Source organism: Bos indicus, chromosome 8 (genome assembly GCF_029378745.1).
Source record: "Bos indicus isolate NIAB-ARS_2022 breed Sahiwal x Tharparkar chromosome 8, NIAB-ARS_B.indTharparkar_mat_pri_1.0, whole genome shotgun sequence".
In the NCBI taxonomy this organism is placed as follows: Eukaryota; Metazoa; Chordata; class Mammalia; order Artiodactyla; family Bovidae; genus Bos; species Bos indicus.
This window is the reverse complement of record NC_091767.1, coordinates 26,731,896-26,756,125: the sequence shown is the minus strand read 5'-3', so window position 1 is coordinate 26,756,125 and position 24,230 is coordinate 26,731,896. Positions and strand designations below refer to the sequence as shown.

At 41.2% G+C, this 24,230-nt stretch overlaps 1 protein-coding gene across 2 annotated transcripts in view; it reads left to right on the top strand.

Annotated features, from left to right (window-relative positions):
- Nucleotides 1-24,230, top strand: part of SH3GL2 (SH3 domain containing GRB2 like 2, endophilin A1) — a 225,890-nt gene that overhangs the window by 426 nt on the left and 201,234 nt on the right. The gene's annotated exons all lie outside the window — the stretch shown is intronic.

Genomic DNA, 24,230 nt, shown 5'->3' with positions numbered 1-24,230 from the left:
TCGCTCAGAGCGCCGCCCCCGCATGGCCCAGCGCGGGCGCCGCAGGAGGGGGCCCGGGTGCCCGGGCGGCGAGGCGGGAGATTATGTAAAGTCGCCTCTTCCCTGGTGACCTTGCGGTGTCGGTGCGCCCGGCTGTCCCGGGATGTGCTGGCACGAGAGGTGGCCCTCCCTCGGGGTGGCTGCGGAGATGCCCACTGTCTGCGCTCCTCGCCTGTGGTCTCGGAATCCCTCCTTCCACAGAGTCCGCGGACTCCCAAGGAATGGGAGGTTGGGGCTTCCTTCTGGGAAGCTCATGCATTAACTTTTCCTTGGAGAACTCGGTTGTGAAACTCCTTTGAGGCCAAGCCTCGACCGACAGCAGTCTGTATGCCTTTAATTTCCCATGGGTTTTGCAGCCTTAACATTACCAAATCATCATGTATTTCAACGTATTATTTTTAGCGAGCCTTTTATGTTTTGGATGTGCCCATCTTTATGGGGTTAATAAACTGATTATAATAAAACTTATTTTAGATTCTAATCATTTAAGTCTCGCTGGGCTGAGTTGAAAAGTCATACATAGGAAAAATAAGAATATACTTATAATGTGACCTATTTCTTATATAATGAGTATGGTTACCGGTTTTTTTTTTTTTTTTTTTAAACCCTCTGAAACAGTTCTAGTTTAAGAGATCTTAAGCTAAGAACTTTGTTGCTTTCTTTAACTATTTCTCCTAATTTAGCCTTAAATATTTTTTCATAGATTTGCCCATAAGTAATACCAAGCTTTCTCATTATTTTGTAGAACCTCAGATCTAGTGAGGTTTTCTAAGGCTGCCACAATAACAGTTCTATTGTAAACCACCTCCAGAGAAGGTGAGGGTTATGTTTTACAGAATTTTGGTTAAGTTACGGTGACAGACACGGTGTGAAATTCATCCCCTGTGTGCTCATGTGCCATCTTCGTCATTACAGACTTGCCTTTATAGAACCTGTTATATTTGTCAACTTGAGAAATGGAGAAAACTAAGACTATTTTGGTAAAAAAATACCGTTAATGTAATTTTGCTTTATCACCTTGGATCTTCCTGAGACCTCTGTGCCAGAAATATTTGCAAGTATAAGTGCATTATTGATGTAATTTGGAAGGCTTCTAATAACTGTGTACTTCACATTCCTTCAGGGTTACAGAAGCGGCATATATGCTATCCATAAATTATCAGGCAGAACTTCCCTGATGTCACTAACCATTTTTATTTCCGGTACTTGTCATTTCTATAAAGCACCCTGATCCCCCTTACCCCCAGCACCAAACTGACCAGCACCATGCCTTTTTTCCACTTTGATGCTGAAGACTTCCTTTATAAACCTTGGTGTCCTAAAAGGCACTTAAGAACCTTGACTTTGGAGTGGGAAAGGCTAAAGATTGACCCGTCTCTGCTGTCTGTGACCTTCAGCAAGTTATTTAACTTTTGAATCTGTCCTTGCTAGAATAAGAACCATTTCTTAGAATTGACATAAGGACAAATGAATTTGTAGAACACACATAGAAAGTGTTCAATAAATTATTATTAAAATAGTTTTATTAGTATAAAATACTGATCTATATTCATAATAATGAGACATGAGGAAATCCTAGCATCTAGGATTTCTAGCTTTGCTGCCTTAACAACAACAACAACAAAATAATCAAGCCACTCCATTCTAGCTAAGTTATGTGCAACTCTGAAGTTTGGAATAAAAACTTGAATTGTGATATGAAGGAACTTCTTAGAGCCTTGGAGGAGGTCTGTTTGTAATGAGATGAGATTAGTGTCTATCACACTGAATCCAGACACAGAATCACTGTGTCATTTTCTTTCTTTTTCTTTCTTGCTTTCTTTTTTTACTGGAAAACCTTTCATTTTAAAGGTGAAGTGACATGCAATCCCTTGTCTATAACCTAATGTAGCACAGTCTTAGAAAGCCCAAGGCAAATGTTTTTCTTCCTGTGCATGTATGGGCATTTTCAAGGGCTTTTAAAGCCAGTGCTAATGTTTACATGTGACAAAGATATTAAGGGAAATGGTCATGTTCTACTTTTAAAGCCATGCCTCCCTCAACCCCCTTTCCCCCACCATACATTCCATGTACCTGATCTTCTGTACAGAGAAAACTTTAGACCTAGAATTACTTCCTTTTGAGAATGGATATGCTAGATTAGATACACTGTGTTTATAAGTGAAAGGCTCCACTTCAGGAGCATTTCTCTTATTTCTGTGAAATCGAGCATTTTGCTTATGTTTGTGAGGGATGATATTTGCATTAATAAAGCAGTATAATTTTTAGTGTTTACCCACTGACTGGAAACCTGACTAGATGTGTCACCACTGTTTTCTTGGTTTGGAAGTGATTATTTCTGCCTTGTTGCTGACAATTATTTTCATCTCTGTTCTTTAGAGGTTAAAAAATGCTTTTGCCAAATAAATTTTATTAAAGGGGAAAATCCTTTAAGCTTGAGAACATGTTAAAATAGCAAAAATTAATCATCTTTTAAACTTAAATATACTTTATTACTTAATTGCTCATAAAGATATAATTTATCATGCAATTAGAATAAATAAGATACACCTTTCTAAAACTATAAAATAGGGAAAATAAGCATGCATTATTCTACTTTTGTGAGTTTTATGCATATTGAAATTTCATTTTAGCAACAGTAATGCCGTCCCCCACCCCCCCCCCCAATTGTTGGTTTAAACCAGCAGCAGATTAGGTAAAAATAGCTCTCCAGTTCCAATTAACATGCTGTTCTTACAAAATCTGTGCTTTAAAAAAAAAACATTATCAAGCATTCGATAGGGACATAGCTTGCTGTACAGTGAAGGTTCTTCAGAGTAAAATTTTAGGTTTCTGTATTAGTTTGGAAAGTTGCAACTAAGTGTCACTTTGTATCAACAATGAAGTTATCAGTATTTGAGTGCCTTTAACAACATAAATTTATTGTCTCACCCTTTTGAAGACAAGGTGTCATTTGCAACAAAGTATCACAAACTGAGTGCCTTAAACAACATAAATGTGTCAGACACGACTGAGCGACTTCACTTTCACTTTTCACTTTTACCCTTTGGAGAAGGAAGTGGCAACCCACTCCAGTGTTCTTGCCTGGAGAATCCCAGGGACGGGGGAGCCTGGTGGGCTGCCGTCTATGGGGTTGCACAGAGTCAGACATGACTGAAGCGACTTAGAAGCAGCAGCAGCAACACTTCTGCAGATAAGGTGCCGGGGTCAGTAGGGCTTTGCTTCCTCTGAAAGCACTAGGCAAGAATCTGTCCCAGGCCTTTTTCTTAGTTTCTGGTGGTTTGCTGGCAGTCTTTGGCCTTTCTTGATTTGTAGACACATCACCCTGATCTGTGCCTTCATGTTCACATCGTGGTCTTCCTGTTTGTTTCCCAATTTCTGTCTTTTGTGGACACCAGGACAATAGGGTGGGTTGGAAGTCCAACCTACTTGATGGGTATGACCTCATCTTAGATAATTACACTTGCATGACCTTATTTCCAAATAAGGTCACACTCAGAGATACTGGGGGATAGGACTTTAACATGTGAATTTTGGGGGTGGGCATAAATAGTCCATAACAAGTCCTTATTTTCCTAAAGTATTTACAATTTTCTTCTAAATATTGTACTTGATTCAACGTAAAAGGACAACTCACTCTGTAAATAATAACTTTTTATTACATAAAAAGAGATATGGTGGTTGGTGGTGGTTTAGTCACTAAGTCGTGTCCTACTCTTGTGAGCCCATGGACTGTATGTAGCCTGCCAGGCTCCTCTGTCCATGGGATTTCCTAAGCAAAAATACTGGAGTGGGTTGTCCTTTCCTTCTCTGGGAGGATCTTCCAGACCCAGGAATTGAACCTGGGTCTCCTGCATTGCAAGCAGATTCTTTACTGACTGAGCCACCAGCGTAGTCCAAAACGAGATACACTTTCTTCTTTTTGGGCTTTGCTGGTGGCTCACATGGTAAAGAATCTGCCCACAATGTGGGAGACCCGGATTTGATCCCTGGGTTGGAAAGATCCCCTGGAGAAGGAAATGACAATCCACTCCAATATTCTTGCCTGGAGAATTCCATGGACAGAGGCACCTGGTGGGCTACAGTTCATGGGGTTGCAACAAGTTGGACACAATTGAGGGAGTAACACTGGCTTCTTTTCAATGAGTTTGGTTAGTATACATACGTAGCATATTTCAAAAGGATAAAACATATTTGATTAGCCTGTGTTAATTACATATGATATAGCCTGGTAGTAATTATTGTCACATTCAGATTTTTCAACTGGAAACATTTAATTACATTGGTCTTTTGTACCTTTCTGTTTTAACTAATTTCTTCAGGGTTTCATCGCATTTAAAATGCTGTGTTTTATAGATGTTTTCTCTGGAGAATGTTACATGAATCTGTTTATGCATTTGTTGATTCAGCAAGATTTAAAACTGGTTGTTGTTCAGTCGCTAAGTCGTGCCTGAGATTTTGCAACCCCATGGAGTGCAGCACTCCAAGCTCCCTTGTCCTTCACTATCTCCGAGTTTGCTCAAATTCATGTCCATTAAATTGGTAATGCTGTCTAACCATCTCATCCTCTGCTGCTCCTTAAAACTTAAAAGTACTTTAAACCTGGTTAAAGTATTTAATTAATTAGCTATGATTTTATCTGAGTGAGGCTCTCAGTTCCTTAATTGCCTGCTGTAAGCTGTAAAATCTCTGCTGCTTTCGAAATCTCAAGTATGGCTCATCTCTATTCCTGCATCCTGTCAGTTTCTTAGCCTGGTGTCCATAATAGACTGCAGAGGACCTGTTTATTTCCTGAAATTATGCCGCATTTTATGTGTGCATTTTTCTGCGGGAGAGTGTCCTTAGCCTACCACCAGCTTTTTAAAGGAATTCCTAGTCCCTAACTTTCTTCCTCCTAGAATAAAAAATACATTATAAGAAATTGATTATGTCATCAGGAGAGAATGAAGTGGTTCTTACAATACCTTCCTCTATTTCTTTCTGTCTTTCTTTTTTATTGGGCTTTAGAATGTCTGATCAAAAGGCAGCTTTCTCTGAGTGAATTTTAGGGGCAATCATATATTTTTTAAAAAATTTCTAGAGGTGTCAGAATTGAATGGGATGTTTGTGAGAGTGCCATGCTTTTATAATTAGGATAACTTGAACCATGTTTTTTAAAAAAGTTGTTAGTGAGCTCTAATTTCCTGATTGTTTTTTGTAGTTGTTGATGTTCAGTCACTAAGTTGTGTCTAACTCTTTTCAACTCCATGGACTGTAGCACGCCAGGCTCCTCTGTCCTCTACTATCTCCCAGGGTTTGCTCAAGTTCATGTCCATTGAGTTGGTGGTGCTATTAATGTCTAATCCTCTCATCCTCTGCCACCCCCTTCTCCCTTTGCCTACAATCCTTCCTAGGGTCTTTTCCAATGAGTTGGCTCTTCCCATCAGGGAGCTAAAGTATTGGAGCTTCAGCATCACTCCTTCCAGTGAATATTCAGGGTTGATTTCCTTTAGGATTGACTGCTTTGCTCTTCTTGCTGTCCAAGGGACTCTCAAGAGTCTTCTCCAGCACCATGATTTGAAAACATCAGTTCTTTGGCACTCAGCCTTCTTTGTGGTCTGACCCTCACAACTGTACGGGACTATTGATACACTTGCCAAATGGGCCTGTTGAGTGTTTTAACTGAATGTGTTGACTGAGAATAATTTTGCTTGAGACTGAGATTCTTCTTCTTTTTTAAAAATCATTTTATTTATTTTTATTTGTGGCTGTGCTGGGTCTTTGTTGCTGTGTGAGGGCTTTCTCTAGCTGTGGTGATTGGAGGTCACTCTCTGGTTGTGGTGTGCAGGCTCCTCAATGCCATGGTTTCTGTTGTGGAGCACGGGCTCTGTGGTGCTGGACTTCATGTGGCATGTGGGCTCAGCAGTTGTGGTTCCCAGGCCCTAGAGTACAGGCTCAAGAGTTGTAGTGTGTAGGCTTAGTTGCTCCACTTGCAGCCTGTAGTATCTTTCTGGACCAGGGATGGAACCTGTGTCTCCTGCATTGGCAGGTGGATTCTTTACCACTGAGCCACCAGGGAAGCTCCTGAAATGCTTTGTGATTAAAGTGTTTGTTGTTGACATGGTTATATTTATGCAAGGGCTCCCCCTACCCCCACAGCGATTCCTTAATGCTTTAAATTGAGTTTATATGAGTATTGGTTTCAATCTCCTTGGAAAATTTAAAGTACCTTCCAAATTAATTATAAATACCCTTGAAAATGGTAAGACTTGGTTGGGTAAGGTGGTGACTGTTTTGAGAAGAAATGTGATTTTGGAGGGAGGACTTTATATTGGGCTGCTTCCGCTGGCAGAGAAGATTCCATTCTGCAGAGCCCTTGTGCTGCATGAAGGTGTCTGGAGTCCCGGGCTTTCTTTAGAGTGGGCAGTTTGAGGAAGTGAGCAGAAGGGAAGACTGTTGATAAGTGAATAATGAGAACAATGAGGTTCAAGAGTAGCTCCAGGGTTCAGAGTGGTTGGGCTTTCCTGGGATGAGTAGTCCTTCAGATGGCCAGATAGGCAGGAGAGTAGGGGGAAGGAAATCAAAGGATGTCCGTGCCTTTCCTTTTTCCTCTTTTCTGTCCTTTTAATCCTTTGTGCCCTTGTTCTATTTTTTTTTTTTTTCTTTTTTTATGTGATCAGTTGAGTGTGGACTTAAGTGGAGAACAAGGAGGTTTAGGAAAACAAAGTTTACTATACTCACAGGTCCTGGAGAGAGAGAATCACTGCACACTGAGAGGGGGCCACATGGGCGGGGGACCAGGAAAGTGGGTTCAGCCCAGCAGGTGGAGCCAAGAGAGGAGACCCATGGACAAGATGGACAAGCACCTTTATGGAAGGTCAGGATGGAGTACACAAGAAAAGGCACGAGGGACTCTCCCCGATTCACGAGAATGTTACTAGGTCATGGGCAGAGAAAGGACCTTGTAGTCGGGCCCGGCTTATCACACGGGTGCACTTAGTCACCTGGGTGGGGTGCTCACAGCTTGAGCCTGTGGGGATATTGAGGGAGCAGGAAACAAAATATGAAGTTTTAAATATTTTATGGTGCAACCTCTCTCTTTTTTTTCTTTGTGGTTTAGATTTTCTTTACTTCCCTAATCAATTTGAGCCTAAAGTTTAAGAGTGATTTATATGGTCTATGATGGATAATAAAGACTAAGAAGAGAAATATGTATAGCCGTAACTTTTAAAATACCTTGTTATGAGACCCTGCCAAGTGTTCCTGCAGACTATCAACAAAATATTTTCAAATGATATGGAAACCTCAGCTGAGTCTGATGCTTTGGGAAATAACTTTACTATTTATGAAGATTTTATATCTAGTACAGCTTCTATATTCAGAAATGATCTTCTTGCTTTGCTCTAAACTCTCTCCTCCAATTATGTATGGTATGATGACTGTGGAGAAGCTATCCCTCATTCTTTAGAATCATTCAGCTCCTAGGAAATTTGCTCAGAAAGATGGGCTCAATAAAGGACAGAAATGGTATGGACCTAACAGAAGCAGAAGATATTAAGAAGAGGTGGCAAGAATACACAGAAAAACTGTACAGAAAAGATCTTCAAGACCCAGATAATCACAAAGGTGTGATCACTCACAGTCATCTAGAGCTAGACATCCTGGAATGTGAAGTCAAGTGGGCCTTAGGAAGCATCACTACGAACAAAGATAGTGGAGGTGATGGAATTCCAGTTGAACTATTTCAAATCCTAAAAGATGATGCTGTGAAAGTGCTGAACTCAATATGCCAGCAAATTTGGAAAACTCAGCAGTGGCCACAGGACTGGAAAGTCAGTTTTCATTCTAATCCCAAAGAAAGGCAAAGCCAAAGAATACTCAAACTATTGCACATTTACACTCATCTCACACGCTAGCAAAGTAGTGCTCAAAATTCTCCAAGTCAGGCTTTAGCAATACGCGAACCGTGAAATTCCAGATGTTCAAGCTGGTTTTAGAAAAGGCAGAGGAACCAGAGATCAAATTGCCAACACCTGCTGGATCATCAAAAAAGCAAGAGAGTTCCATAAAAATATCTATTTCTGCTTTATTGACTATGGCAAAGCCTTTGACTGTGTGGATCACAATAAACTGTGGAAAATTTTAAAGAAGATGGGAATACCAGACCACTTGACCTGCCTCTTAAGAAACCTATATGCAGGTCAGGAAGCAACAGTTAGAACAGAACATGGAACAACAAACTGGTTCCAAATAGGAAAAGGAGTATGTCAAGGCTGTATATTGTCACCCTGCTTATTTAACTTATATGCAGAGTACATCATGAGAAACGCTGGGCTGGAGGAAGCACAAACTTCAGATATGCAGATGACACCACCCTTATGGCAGAAAGTGAAGATGAACTAAAAAGCCTCTTGATGAAAGTGAAAGAGGAGAGTGAAAAAGTTGGCTTAAAGCTCAAAGGTCAGAAAACTAAGATCATGGCATCCAGTCCCATCACTTCATGGCAAATAGATGGGAAAACAGTGGAAACAGTGGCTGACTTTATTTTTGGGGGCTCCACGATCACTGCAGATGGTGACTGCAGCCATGAAATTAAAAGACACTTACTCCTTGGAAGGAAACTTATGACCAACCTAGACAGCATATTAAAAAGCGGAGACATTACTTTGTCAACAAAGGTCTGTCTAGTCAAGGCTATGGTTTTTCCAGTGGTCATGTATGGATGTGAGAGTTGGACTATAAAGAAAGCTGAGTGCCGAAGAATTGATGCTTTTGTACTGTGGTGTTGGAGAAGACTCTTGAGAGTCACTTGGACTGCAAGCAGATCCAAACAGTCCATCCTAAAGGAGATCAGTCCTGGGTGTTCATTGGAAGGACTGATGTTGAAGCTGAAACTCCAATCTTTTGGCCACCTGATATGAAGAGCTGACTCATTGGAAAAGACCCTCATGGTGGGAAAGATTGGGGGCAGGAGGAGAAGGGGACAACAGAGGATGAGATGGCTGGATGGCATCACCAACTCAATGGATATGAGTTTGGGTGGACTCTGGGAGTTGGTAATGGACAGGAAGGCTGGATGTGCTGCGGTTCATGGGGTTGCAGAGTCGGACATGACTGAGCAACTGAAACTGATTGTCTAGCCTCTTCCAAAGTATGGTATCTGATAGAAACAGAAGTATCTTTCTCATAATTCAAACTGAATTTATGAACAGATCCTCATTGGAGCAGTTTAAGCAATATCTTAGTATCAAGGTAGGCAGATATGGTTTGCCTTGCTTTTTAGTGTACAAGAATCATCACCCACAGTGAACACTCCCACTTGGAAAAGGGAAGAACGGGAATCATGGCCTTTGTGCTTCATAACAGTGGTGCCACCTGCTGAGTAAGCCTTGTGCAATCCCAGTCCCTACAGAAGAGGAAGTTCCTTGGCTTCACCCTGTTTCTGCAATCTGGGAAGAACTCTCTTGTTCTCTCTCTAATCTTGCTAAATTTAAAGAGAGTGACAAGGAGTGTGACCTCTGGATGCTGCATAGATTCTTTAGTTGGCTTCCTGTTTATTTAAATTTGGTTGTCACTTTACAGTCTCAAGCTTTAGACTACGAACTGCTCATAGCTGATTTGACTGGTGGCGTTTCTTCAAAAGGTCTGAAGGCTTCTTCAGTTTTCTTCTTGTCATTTCATCTGCCAGTTACCATATGGAATCTTTCTCTTCTCCATTGGATCCATTCAATCTGTCTTAGATCTCATTTTCAACCAGTACATTTGGTTTTTGTTATCTGCACTTTGAAAGATGTTCTGATGCTTTGGTTTCACCAATATGTCTTAATGGATCTTTGCTACTCAAAGCTCTTTTTTTTTTTTTTTTTTAAAGTTTTAAATTTTATTTTATTTTTAAACTTTACATAATTGTATTAGTTTTGCCAAATATCCGAATGAATCCGCCACAGGTATACATGTGTTCCCCATCCTTAACCCTCCTCCCTCCTCCCTCCCCATACCATCCCTCTGGGTCGTCCCAGTGCACTAGCCCCAAGCATCCAGTATCGTGCATCAAACCTGGACTGGCATCTCGTTTCATACATGATATTTTACATGTTTCAATGCCATTCTCCCAAATCTTCCCACCCTCTCCCTCTCCCACAGAGTCCATAAGACTGTTCTATACATCAATGTCTCTTTTGCTGTCTCGTACACCGGGTTATTGTTACCATCTTTCTAAATTCCATATATATGCGTTAGTATACTGTATTGGTGTTTTTCCTTCTGGCTTACTTCACTCTGTATAATAGGCTCCAGTTTCATCCACCTCATTAGAACTGATTCAAATGTATTCTTTTTAATGGCTGAGAAATACTCCATTGTGTATATGTACCATAGCTTTCTTATCCATTCATCTGCTGATGGACATCTAGATTGCTTCCATGTCCTGGCTATTATAAACAGTGCTGCGATGAACATTGGGGTACACGTGTCTCTTTCCCTTCTGGTTTCCTCTGACCCACCTCCCAGAATATTGGAAATAAAAGCAAAAATAAACAAATGGGACCTAATTAACCTTAAAAGCTTCTGCACATCAAAGGAAACTATCAGCAAGGTGAAAAGACAGCCTTCAGAATGGGAGAAAATAATAGCAAATGAAGCAACTGACAAATAACCAATCTCAAAAATATACAAGCAACTCCTACAGCTCAACTCCAGAAAAATAAATGACCCAATCAAAAAATGGGCCAAAGAACTAAATAGACATTTCTCCAAAGAAGACATACAGATGGCTAACAAACACATGAAAAGATGCTCAACATCACTCATTATCAGAGAAATGCAAATCAAAACCACTATGAGGTACCATTTCACACCAGTCAGAATGGCTGCGATCCAAAAGTCTACAAATAATAAATGCTGGAGAGGGTGTGGAGAAAAGGGAACCCTCTTATACTGTTGGTGGGAATGCAAACTAGTACAGCCACTATGGAGAACAGTGTGGAGATTCCTTAAAAAACTGGAAATAGAACTGCCTTATGATCCAGCAATCCCACTGCTGGGCATACACACTGAGGAAACCAGAATTGAAAGAGACACGTGTACCCCAATGTTCATCAAAGCTCTTTTTATTCTTATTTCCTGTTATATGCTTCAGGAATCCCAAATAAGTTCTGCCATCTTTAACAGATAATTTTCAAGGTTGCCAAAGGGAAAGTGTGTGTTGGAACAAGCAGGGAGATATTCATGGGCCAAACTTGAAAGAGGAGTGTGGTTGGCAGAATGATAAGACCTTCAGTGACCCTCCTTCTTGTACAGGCCCCTCCCCTTTGAGGGTAGGTCAGCCTGTCACTATGGAAAGATGTCTCCTGAGATTATTCCTTTATATGGCAAAAGGGGGATTATACAGTTGGGATTAATCTAATCCCATGAGCACTTTAAAAGAGGAGCATTTTTTTTTTTTTTTTTTTGGGTGGGGGATGCTGGTAGCAGAAGAGGAGGTCAGAAAGGACTATGTGTACTGTTGCTAAAGATGAAGGGGCCATGTGAGAAGGAGTGTATTTCCTCCCTAGGAGCAGAGAGAAGCTCTTGGATGGCAGCCGGCAAGGAAATAGGGACCTTCTAAGGTTCACAGCCTTGAAGAACTGAATTCTGCCGACGATGTGAATGGAAGGAGACTTCTTCCCAGAGTCTGCAGAGAGGACCCAGTCTAGCTGCAGACACCCTGAGGGCTCATGAGACTCTGAGCAGGGAACCCAGGCAAGCTGGCCCAACCTGTAGAAGTCTGAGCTAACAAATAGATATTGTCTTCAACTATTAAGTTTGTGGTGATTTGTTATTCAATAACAGAAAACTAATAGAAGGAATAATCATTTATGTTTGTGTTCAGTTGGCTGGAGCTTGTAACCTGGCCAAACCTTGGAATGCCTCAATTCAAGGGAAGAAGGAAGGAGGCTGGGAACTGTGGTCTCTCCATGTACCCAGAATGTAGAAGTGGGTGTTGGTAACACATTTATCTGTATGTGTGCTTATGATTGTATATATGTACACACACATACACACACACACATACACATACAATACAAACACTGACACATATGATTTAAGTCTCATTTGTTGTCAAGATTTTCTCATTACATAAGCCTCTTTTAATATGTGCTATATTTTACAGTCCCCGCCCTGTGCTTAGTTATTGATATTTTTCTCTGGTGAAACACAATTTTCTTTTTGTAGTCCCTGATCAGTTTTAAACAGTGAGGCTGTTAATTACTTTCTGAGCATCCTCTTAGCTTGGTAGGCTGGTAGCACAGTGACAATTTTGTTAACTTTGGAATGGAGAGGCTATAGAACATTGAAGAGTTTTTTGAATTGTCAGTTTCCAATAAGGCATCAGGGAATCTTTACCAGTGAGAGTAGAGTGTTCAACCGTTCATTGTACATCTGCTTGTGGAAGACTGATGCCAGTATAGATACAGGGAAATGCCCTTCTCTTGTATAGCATGTTAGGCAGCTACATGGCAGTTTGAAGTTGCTCATTAAGTAATTGTTGAGAGCTCCAGACGCCCATGGTACACTTTGTGTTGTCAGTGATGTGTTTTCTTCATGCTCTTCGACATGACTAGGAGATCCAAAGCCCTGAGTGTGTTTCTAGGTGTAGCAGGTGGATAGTGCCAGGCATCTGTTGGAAAGGATGAGGTCTTGCACCCTGAGGTGTCCCATGAGGACTTGGTGTCATTGGACAGCTTGGTCCAGGAGAGAGAAGTCAGACACTCTTTGGGTCTGAGTGAAGTAACCTAAAGGTGATGTATCCTGTAGGAATTGATTGCAGAGTGGGTAATCACCATTCTGTAATTGTCCAGCTTTCACCTTTGTCATTCCCTGCATTTACAGCTGCTCACTGAAGTGACAGGGGTGCTTCTTTATGTTGCATGAATACTGGCCATGTTTATTTTATTCATTAAACTGCTCAAGTGGCTACTTCTGGGCAAGAGGCATTGCAAACCCAAACCTTTGGCTCTGGCTGGCCTCCATCATGTTTGTAGACTGACCGAGTAAAGTGCTTTCTGGAGATGTTCTCTTCATTCCTGTTACCAAGATTTTACTCATGCAAGTTAATATCTTATTATCCAGAGATTCTATTCTACTTCTTAATGCTCAACTTTTCACTTGAGTACTGTCTCCTATTCTACTTTTTTTTTTTTTTAGTTTAGTTTTTTTTTTAATTTTATTTTATTTTTAAACTTTACAATATTGTATTATCGTAATGAATCTGCCACAGGTATACATTTGTTCCCCATCCTGAGCCCTCCTCCCTCCTCCCTCCCCATACCATCCCTCTGGGTTGTCCCAGTGCACCAGCCCCAAGCATCCAGTATCGTGCATCGAACCTGGACTGGCAACTCATTTCATACATGATATTATACATGTTTCAATGCCATTCTCCCAAATCTTCCCACCCTCTCCCTCTCCAGCAGAGTCCATAAGACTGTTCTATACATCAGTGTCTCTTTTGCTGTCTCGTACACAGGGTTATTGTTACCATCTTTCTAAATTCCATATATATGCGTTAGTATACTGTATTGGTGTTTTTCTTTCTGGCTTACTTCACTCTGTATAATAGGCTCCAGTTTCATCCACCTCATTAGAACTGATTCAAATGTCTATTCTACTTTTTAATTAAGTTCAACAAGCAAATTTGTTTTTAATTTAGCTCTTTTCTGCCCATGGCATCCCTTACTCTCTGTGCATCTTTGGCCCTTTTGAAGCTCACAAATTCAGGTTCTTTAGATTTTCTACTTTGTTTGGCCTTTACCTTTACCATAAATCCAAGCCAGAATTTCTAGAGAGAAGCTTATAATGCTCATCATCTATTTCTTCTTTAAATTTTTTGATATAGACACAGAAAACTCCTTTTTCTTAGATCCAATAGAAGCTAGGAAAACTTAATTGTTTACAAAATTTAAATTGGTCAGCAGATATTTTGTGATAATTAAGATGCATTTAATTCATTTTTTACAAGCTCTTTCAGCTACTTTCTATGTCTCAGGATATGTGAATTTAAATCCTTTAGGTACATATTAACCATAAATCACTTTATATGAATATGTTCTAAACAGAAAGCTTATCATAAAATCTCTGTATCAGTGCATTTGTCTAAATATGATTACTCTTACTCGACTTTTATGAAGCAATGAGTTATGCTGATATCATGTGATGTGTATTTGCTTGCCCTTTATACATTTAAATTATTGCTATCTGCTGGTTGCTGCCACAAATGACCAGATGAATTTCTATAGGCTCTTCTGATTTCTGTAGGCTCTTTCCATAGGTTATTGCAGAATAATTTGACTATTCCCCATACTTGACATTCATTTTTATCTTCATGACTTTTTGGCATCTTCATTCGTCTCTAGTTTACTGACTTTAATTTAAAAATGATTCATATAACTTTGATAGATGTAAAATATCTACACATTATGTAAAAATATTTACACATTATGGTAAATAGAGATATAGGAAACTATCATACAAAAAAGAGAGTTAAATCCTACATACTCTTCTTGCTTGAGTAAAGCTATGAGCTTGAAGTTTATTCTGCTTTTGTTAAAACAGAAAATTAATAAATGTTAGGCAAGCAGTAAATACCCTAACAATACTCTGAAGGCTTTTTCCTTCAGAACGATTGTAAGAAGACTAAAGCAAATGATATCTTCATTGAAGGAATCAGTGTTATTGAGGACACAAGTCTGCATCAACTGTGTTGTTTAAAACTTGCCCCCTCCCAAATTTCACTGCATAAATGGTTGACTATTTTCTGACCTTCAGGGAATTTTCCACCCATGATGTGATTTGATCATGTATCATAAAAGGAAAGTCATTTGTTTAGAGCAGCAGTGAGTCATCTGTGCTTAATGTTCAGAAGGGAGGCAGAGGATTGCTTCAGGAGGAACTCTTGAAATCATTCAGAAAGTGGTGAAAGACTGGCCATCATTAGTGTGCAACATGATCAGTAGGGGCCAGGGTTTAGGAGCTCAGAAACTTCAGATGTCCTCCTGGTTTTCCCATTCTGAGGACCTGTGAGACACTGGACAAATTGCTAGTCACTTAATTTCATCTCAACACACACATCTCCCAATTCCTAAGTTCCACAGCTGAAGCAAGATGGACATGAATATAGGTTCTGACATTCATGCTTCTTGTCTTGTTCCCCTCTGATTCATATCTGAATGGAGCTATTAATCATCTTTCTAAAGAACAACTCTAACTTTGCCCCTCTACGTAAAACTCACCAGTGATCCTTATGGCTCTCAACATAAAGCCCTTATCAGTCCCATGAGAGAGTTTGGAGTGTGGTCTGAGGTGTTTCACCCACCTAGTATCATCTCTCACAGCTCTTTAAGTGTGTGATTGTCTTTTACCCATTCTATGGGTACTGCACACACTTCCCTGCTTTTCAGCCTTCACATTATGCTGGCCTCTTTGTGGAAATTCCTATCTGCTCTGTTCCACTTTATAGTTGACAAATCACTGCTTCTGTTTCCAGTCTCAGCTTGGTAGTTTCTTAGCTACCTTTCCCTCGATTGGCGTGGGTTAAATGCCCTGCCATGTGTGATGAAAACTGCTTGTAAGCACAGGGCTTGGCCCATGGTCCTGCTTGTTGATTTACTTCCTTGTTGATATTCCCCTGGGTGGGTCTAAAGAAAGGAACTCTGTTTAACTCTTCACTGTTTGCCCAATGCCTGTTCCTTAGTGGGCATGCTTGTTGAATGAATGCATCCTTCCTGTTTCTTTTCTTTTTATCCATATTTATATATGATTAATGGAGAGGGATGGAGAAGGCAATGGCACCCCACTCAAGTACCCTTGCCTGGAAAATCCCATGGATGGAGGAGCCTGGTAGGCTGCAGTCCATGGGGTCACTAAGAGTTGGACACGACTGAGCGACTTCACTTTCACTTTTCACTTTCATGCATGGGAGAAGAAAATGGCAACCCACTTCAGTATTCTTGCCTGGAGAATCCCAGGGATAGAGGAGCCTGCTGCTGCTGCTGCTGCTGCTAAGTCGCTTCAGTCGTGTCCGACTCTGTGCGACCCCATAGACGGCAGCCCACCAGGCTCCCCCATCCCTTGGGATTCTCCAGGCAAGAACACTGGAGTGGGTTGCCATTTCTTTCTCCAATGCATGAAAGTGAAAAGTGTAACTGAAGTCGTTCAGTCCTGTCTGACTCCTAGTGACCCCATGGACTGCAGCCTACCAGGCTCCTCCGTCCATGGGATTTTCCAGGCAAGAGTACTGGAGTGGGGTGCCATTAATGGGCTACAATTCATAGGATCACAAAGAGTCAAACACAATTGAAGTCAGACACAATTGAAGCAACTTAACACATATATATTTAAAAGGGGTTATTTTGTACATGTATTTTTAAGTTCATTTCTGCTTAAAGACACATCACATATTTTAAGAGTTAATTTAAAAGTTAAAATATGCTTTTATAAAATTATAAATTTAAAATAAACTTTAATTATAAAAATGGCTACCATGGTAGTTAACTCATTAATTACCCAAACCAGCCTCATAAGAACATTAGTATTCCCATTTCATAGATGAGGAAACTAAAGCACAGCGTAGTTAAATAAGTTGCCCAAGGTTACACAGCTTTGGTGGCAGAGTTAGGATTTTTGTTCAGACTGCCTAGTTTCAGAGCTGATAACTGCCAATAAATCTCAATTATGAGCCCAATGCCAGCCTTAAATGTCAAACTAAGAGATATATGAAAATGTTTAGTAGTCAGTAAGATAAAGATGAACACTTTAATAGAAAAGTAGAAACAAACATGGAAAAGCAACACAGCCTTCCCTTGTTATCCACAGGAAATTCGTACCAGGACCTCTACAGATACTAAAACCCATGGAAGCTCAAGTCCCCTATATAAATGGTGAAGTACAGTTTGTCTTCCGTATCTGCAGGTTCTGCATCTGTGATAACAGAGAGCTGATGGTATAGGAAAGGATTGCAAGTGGCCAGGATACAGATAAAAAAGTCATGGAAATCAAACAGCAGTTTATGACATTTATTGTTGTCTACATCAGCACGGATTAAAAGGGCTGATAACATTCTGAGTCAGCAAAGGTGTAAGTGTGTGGGCTCTCTTTTAATGGTGGGCGGGTAGATGTCAGCAGTTGTCTTCCTTGTAATTCTGTTTTTAGGACTGTGTTTACGGAAATGTGCCAGCTTGTGGCACTTGTGTGCACCTTAGTATACCTTTGTAGTTATTGTAGTGAAAAGTTGGAAAGAACCGAAATATCAAGTGATAAGGGATAGAGAAGTAAATACAGAAGTCACTGTCTGTATCACGGAGTATCTATAGCCATTGTATCCATAGCCAGGTATTTATCAGTGTAGGGAGGTGTTTATGATGATTGGTAAGAAGAACAGAACTTAAAACAGATATGCAATAGGTCTAATGTTGGGAAAAAGAGCTGTAATAGTAGATAAAATACTCTGAAAATTTATATGCCAGGCACTTGGCTATAATGCTGTAAGATTATTTTTAAAATTAACATCTAAACAGTGGTTTTTCCTGGTCAGTTGGGCTTAATGAGGAGCAGTTTATATTTCTGCATTTGTCTTTTGTAATTGGGTTTCCCTGATAGCTCAGCTGGCAAAGAATCCACCTGCAATGCAGAAGACCCTGCTTCGATTCTGGGGTTGGGAAGATCCACTGGAAAAGGGATAGACTATCCACTTCAGTCGGAGAAGGCAGTGGCACCGCACTCCAGTACTCTTGCCTGGAAAATCCCATGGATGGAGGAGCCTGGTAGGCTGCAGTCCATGGGGTCGCTAAGAGTCGGGCAGGATTGAGCGACTTCATTTTCACTTTTCGCTTTCACGCATTGGAGAAGGAAATGGCAACCCACTCCAGTGTTCTTGCCTGGAGAATCCCAGGGACGGGGGAGCCTGGTGGGCTTCTGTCTATGTGGTCGCACAGAGTCAGACACGACTGAAGCGATTTAGCAGCAGCAGCAGCAGCAGCAGCATCCACTTCAGTATTCTTGAGCTTCCCTGGCGGCTCAGCTGGTAAAGAATTCACCTGCAATGTAGGAGACTTGGGATCGAACAGTGGGTTGGGAAGATCCCCTGGAGAAGGGAAAGGCTGTAGTAGTAAATAAAATACCCTGAGAATTTATATGCCAGGCACTTTGCTATAGTGCTCTAAGATTATTTTTAAAATTAACATTTAAACAGTGATTTTTATTGGTCAGTTGGTCTTATCGAGGAGCAGTTTGTGTTTCTGCATTTATCTTTTGTAATTAGATTTTGGTTGTGGTGGCTGAGTCACTGCGTCATGTCTAATTCTTGCAGTCTTGTGGGCTACAGCCTGACAGGCTTCTCTGTCCATGGAATTCTCCAGGCAAGAATACTGGAGTGGGTTTCTATTCCCTTCTCCAGGGGATCTTCCCAACCCACGGATTGAACCCAGCTCTCCTGCATTGGCAGGCAGATTCTTTACCACTGAGCCACCAAGGAAGTTTTATATATCAGTGAATTTTCTTTCCACTCCATCATCCTTACTTCTTATTCCCATCCCCACTTCCTCAGGTTAAATTAAAAACAAGGAATAGAAGAATCTTACAGATCATCATGGGAGCAAACCCAGTTTCCCAGCTGGGAACCATCAGTCAATGTAGGTTTGCTCTTTTTAGATTAAGAGCATTAGAGCACCTGCTTCACCCTCCACAGAGTCCTAAATTAAATCGCGCTGCTTGGGTTTTTTCTGAATGCATGGCTGCTTTTCCTGTTTCTCCAAGAAGTATAGAGGCCTCACGGATAAGAAGGCTGCTAATGACATTTGCTGCCATTTCTTAATGACTTCCTCCCCCCCCCCCCCCCCCCCCAGATCCCTAGTCTTATCCTTAGGAAAGACAATGCCATGGCTTTGACTCTGTTTTGCGTAACAGGAAGGAGGGCAGGTAGGACATGTCGAGTATAAAAGTGCTTCTGCAACATGCTTTCAGTCCTGGTGCACACTGAGGAGTCTCATTCTGCAGCCCCTATGCCGGGCATCTCCTGGGCATCTGCCACTTCTTAGCTTCTCAGCAGAAGGCCTGTGTGCAGTGCATCTCAGCAAAGAAGAATGAAGCATGGTAGAGACATTCACAGAAGATAGGCATTCTGAATGATCTTCATTGAACACGAATACACAGTTCTATTAACATTCGTTCATGGGCTTCTGTTGAAGATAGAAAATGCAGAGTTTAGGAGGGCATACGTAGAAGAAAAATAATACCTTCTTTCCACCCCAGCAAAATAGAACAGAGTGGAAGAATCATGACCAGAAAACATAGCCTAAGAAATGAGATGGGTAGGACACTTTCAGCTTCCTCCCAGAGAGGCTTTGCCTGGCAGGATCAACTGGGGCACTGCGGGTTGCTACTGATTGGGTACAAGTGTGACTTTATGGGTGGTTTGGCTTTCTCTGGGGCCTGGCACTCTTTAATGGATTCAGTGAAAAGTGCTTCAAGCTCTGAGACAGATAGGCTGTGAAGTCACTTCTGGATTAAAGCTTGTTTTTCCAGCCTTTGCAGAATTGCTTTAAATTTCTGGAATCAATATTAGTTTGTAAATTGAGAAATAAGAGTTGAAGACTCTGCCTCAAGAAATTTATTTTCTGGCACAGTCATCCTGCATTTACTAAACTCATGCTTTACTTGCTGCAGAACTTCAGATTTGGTCCTCATAAGTATTTTTAGACTTGAGTATTAAACATATCCCTGAGTAAGAGTGAGTTTTGAGTTAAGGTGTATGTAGCATAATAGAACTTCATTATCTATACATTCTGCACTGTGCCCTTTTTAGGTGTTTCTCTGAAGAGTGGAAGAGTTCTGCAGGACATTTCTCTTATAATTGGACATTACTGGTGGAAGATGAGGTGTGAGTCTATTTGAGTTGTAGATTTTTTTTTAGAGCAGGATATTAAAATATGCTTTAACAAGATACTCAGTGAATTGTCTTGATTTTAAAACTTTTAATGCAAGATGCATTCTAATTTGTATCAGTACATTAGTCTCTTATTCCTGAGTGGACTGTTGGAGTCCCAAAGTCTTGGTTTATAGAGTACCCATGGACTGGGAAAAGGTGTGCAATTCTGTGTCTGTAGATTAAATTATTTCACTTTCTTTATACTTTTGAATATGATTTATCTTTGACTCATGCTTCATTTAGTCGTGATTTGTCACCCCAGCCTAGCATCTCTGCAAGTAGTTTAAGACCACTTACACTATTGCAGTGGTTCCTAAACCTGGCTGCGTCAGTCACACCTAGTTCCTACTTTGTGGGAATCTGAAATAGATCTCAAGAGGGGCATAGACATTACAATTAAAAACTCGAAAACCCATAACCAGCTCATCATTTTTAAGGACTGCTGTGTCCAGAGAATCTTCTGTTAATACATAGAACATGGGAGAAACATACCTACTGAGACCAAATAAGCTTAAGAAATATTGGAAATGAAGTTAAGCATGTTTCTGTACTGCAGGAATTTCCTGAGTGCTAACCATCATGAAATGTTTGGAATTCTTAAAGCAGGGTATGACTGTGAATAGCTGATTTACTAATTCTTCTGCCTGTTTCCTTTCCACACCCCTTCTATTCTTTCCTTTTTCCCTTCATTCATTTCTCTTTTTGAAAAAAGAAAATTAAAAAAAATATTTGTTGCAGATTACCCATATATGAAATAATAGTTCTCCTTCAGAAGTTCCTAAAGCTTGGTTTTGATATATGATTTCTTAAGTGGAAGCATCGTCTGTATTTTGAAATAAGTGTTAGAGTCTTTTCAATAATCCCTTCTACCAAATGAAAGGTCTTTATTTAATGTGTCAATTAATTAGATCATTATGATTTGGCTCGTGAGTAAACTACTCAGATACTTGATTTTCTGACATCCATCCCGGGAAACTCACATTAACTTTTTTCTCTTTGTTGATGCATATGGAGTGACACCTTAACATTTTGTAGTGTGTATATACTTATTTTACTATATACAGAATAGGCATGTTGATGCTGAACCGTTTATAATAACATATGAGAAAATGGAGTCTGAGTACCTTGCTTGTAGTTTCTCCAAAGGTGATGGTATTAGGAGAGTGTGGCCCAAATCTGTTATGCACCCTTCCTGCTAGTCAGCAGGACGTTTGTGCCTAAACCACCAAGAGCGGTGCCATACGTGTTCATGGAAGCTGTGCGGGATTAGCAGGGGGAGAAGCCGTACAGGAGTGTGATGTTCTCAAAATGCTGCAAGAGGCAAGGCCTATGGATAGATGGCTTGCCCCTGCCAAAAAGCCCTTTGCAAATACAGAAACCCATTCCCTTCTCACATTAGGAAGAACTTAAAAATATGCAGTCATAGGTTTTTCAGAAATGTTAGGAGGAATGAGGGCTTTCTTGGTGGTTCAGAAGGTAAAGAATCTGTCCACAAGGCAGGAGACCCCGGTTAGATCCCTGGGGTGGGAAGATCCCCTGGAGAAGGGAATGGTGACCCACTCTAGTATTCTTGCCTGGAGAATTCCACGGACAGAGGAGCCTGGTGGGCTACAATCTATGGGGTCACAAAGGGTCAGACACGGCTGAGCGACTAAAGCCTTTTCACTAGGAGCATTGAGGATTAAGCATGTAAAGTTTTTCTGTGTAACATTATGTATTATTTATTTATTTAATAAACCATGCAGTGCAAAGGCCTTTAGCCACTTAAGCTTTGTGGTTCTGATTTAATATTTGATGTTTTTAATACATGGGAGCTGTCTTTTCACAGTTGACAATGCTTGTCCCTTGGGTGAGTGCAGTTGCTTAGAACTAGGACTCCTCTAAGGGAGGTAGACTTTACTCTAGTCCATACTCCCATTTGGTATTACAGGCTTCTTGATTACAATGACTTCTTCCTACGTCGTACAGTCTCACGTTTGTATTGAGGTTTCTAATCATGTGGAATTCTCTTTTCTGATGCCAAACCTCTCCCCGCCAAACACTGGTAATGTCTGTTATTTTTTGGCTGCACCCTTGGCATGTGGGATCCCAGTTCCCTGGGGGCATCAGACCTAAGCCACCTGCAGTGGAAGCGTGGAATCTTAACCACGGGACTGCCAGGGAAGTCCCTGGAATGTCCATTTTGAAATGTTGTGGGCGTTCCTCAGACAGTCCACACCCCCCTACCCTCACCATCCTGGTTCAACCTGTGACTGGACATCTTTCCTGCCTCCAGTCAGGTCACATTTTAGCCAGAGAGATCCAAAGCTACATATATCCTTGACATATCTTTGCTTGAAACCTTCCAATGACTTCTGGTTGCAGAGACTAAAATCCTAAATCATGAGCTGCAGGGCCTGCCTGAGCTGTTCCTTGCCTCTCCTCCCTGACTGAGTGGCAGTGTCTGCTCACACAGTGCTGTGGTCATCCATCTGTCTTACAAACAGTGGGCCTTGAATTGATTACCTGCCGGGTCTGTGCTGAGTCCTGAGTGCAGAGAGTTGAATAAAATATTCGTTTCCTACCTTCATGGAACTGGCAGTGTAATGTGGGAGACAGACTGATAATCATGCAAATATATACTTACACATGGTCACAAATGCAAAGGAGAAGCGCTTGGGTGCTGTGACGGGGCGGACGGCGGGGTGGGGTTGTACTTGACGTCGTGTTATGGAGAAAGACCCTACTCTCTTCAGCCTGCAGGAGGGTTCATGGTGCTCATCAGGGACAGTGAGGGAAGCTCTTCCCAGCAGAGACAGCTCCAAGTGTGAGAAAGGAAGCGTTTTGCACATGAAGAGGCGATGATGGTTTCTCTGGCACCTGCCTGTGTTCATTCAGAAAGGGTAGCCCTGAGGGTAAATGCTACTTGTCTTTTACTGGAGCCAGGATCTTGGAGCATCTCTAGCTGGAGTAATCTCTGATGAAAAATAAGATCGTATACAGTGATTTACAGCATCAGCTTTCTTATCAAAGACGGTATTTTTGGCTTTTCAGAAGCGAGTGATCATAGAATGTCTCTCTGAGGACAGGAATTTAAACCGAGACGTTGGAGGTGAGAAGAAACCAGCCCTTTGTGAAGCTGCCCGTGGCACAGGTGAACGTGGGGCTGGCAGCCGGGCCTTGTGGCTGCCCTGTGTGCCCACCCTTCTGTCGCCCTGGGGCACTTCACCCTTACTCATCTGTCGGCCCTTAATTCGAATGCTACTTCTTGGAGGCCCCTTCCATGATCTGCTAGACTGGATGAGGTTCTCCTCTAGTCTGTTTACTGTGGTTCATCGTTGTGTGTTAATTTCGTGGCCCTTTGGTTAAATGTTAATCTCCTTCATTGGTCTCTAAATTCCTGAAGGCAGGGATCAAATTTTTCTTTGCTGACTTTTGAGGGTGACTTTGGTGACTTTTGATGATAAGGATAAGTAACATAAAAATAGTGCTTATCATTTAGCTTAACCTCATTTAAAAAACCTATGAGGTAGGTACTGTTATACCCATTTTACTGATGAGGAAACTAAGGCACAGAGAGGTTAAGTGTCTTATCCAAAGTAACACAGCTACTAAGTGAAATAAGTCAGGCAGAGAAAAGACAAATACTCTATACTATCACTTAGATGTGGAATCAACAAAATAAAACAAACTAGTGAATATAACAAAAAAGAAACAGACTCACAGATACAGAGCACAAACTACTAGTGGTTACCAATGGGGAGAGGAAAGGAGGGAGCGGAAAGAGAGGGGTAGAGGATTAAGAGGTAAAACTGTATGTATAAAGTATAAATAAGCTACCAGGATATATAGTACAACATAGGAGTATGGGCAATCTCACCCCACTCCAGTACTCTTGCCTGGAAAATCCATGGACGGAGGAGCCTGGTGGGCTGCAGTCCATGGGGTCACGAAGAGTCAGACACAAACGAGCGACTTCACTTTCACTTTTCACTTTCATGCATTGGAGAGGGAAATGGCAACCTACTCCAGTGTTCTTGCCTGGAGAATCCCAGGGACAGAGGAGCCTAGCAGGCTGCTGTCTATGTGGTCGCACACACATCGGACACGACTGACGTGACTTAGCAGCAGCAGCAGCAGCAGGAGTATAGCCAATATTTGATAAAAGCTATAAATAAAATATAACCTTTAAAATTGTGAATCACTATGCTATATACTTGGGATTTATATTTGGGATTTCTTTGGAAGGAATGATGCTAAAGCTGAAACTCCA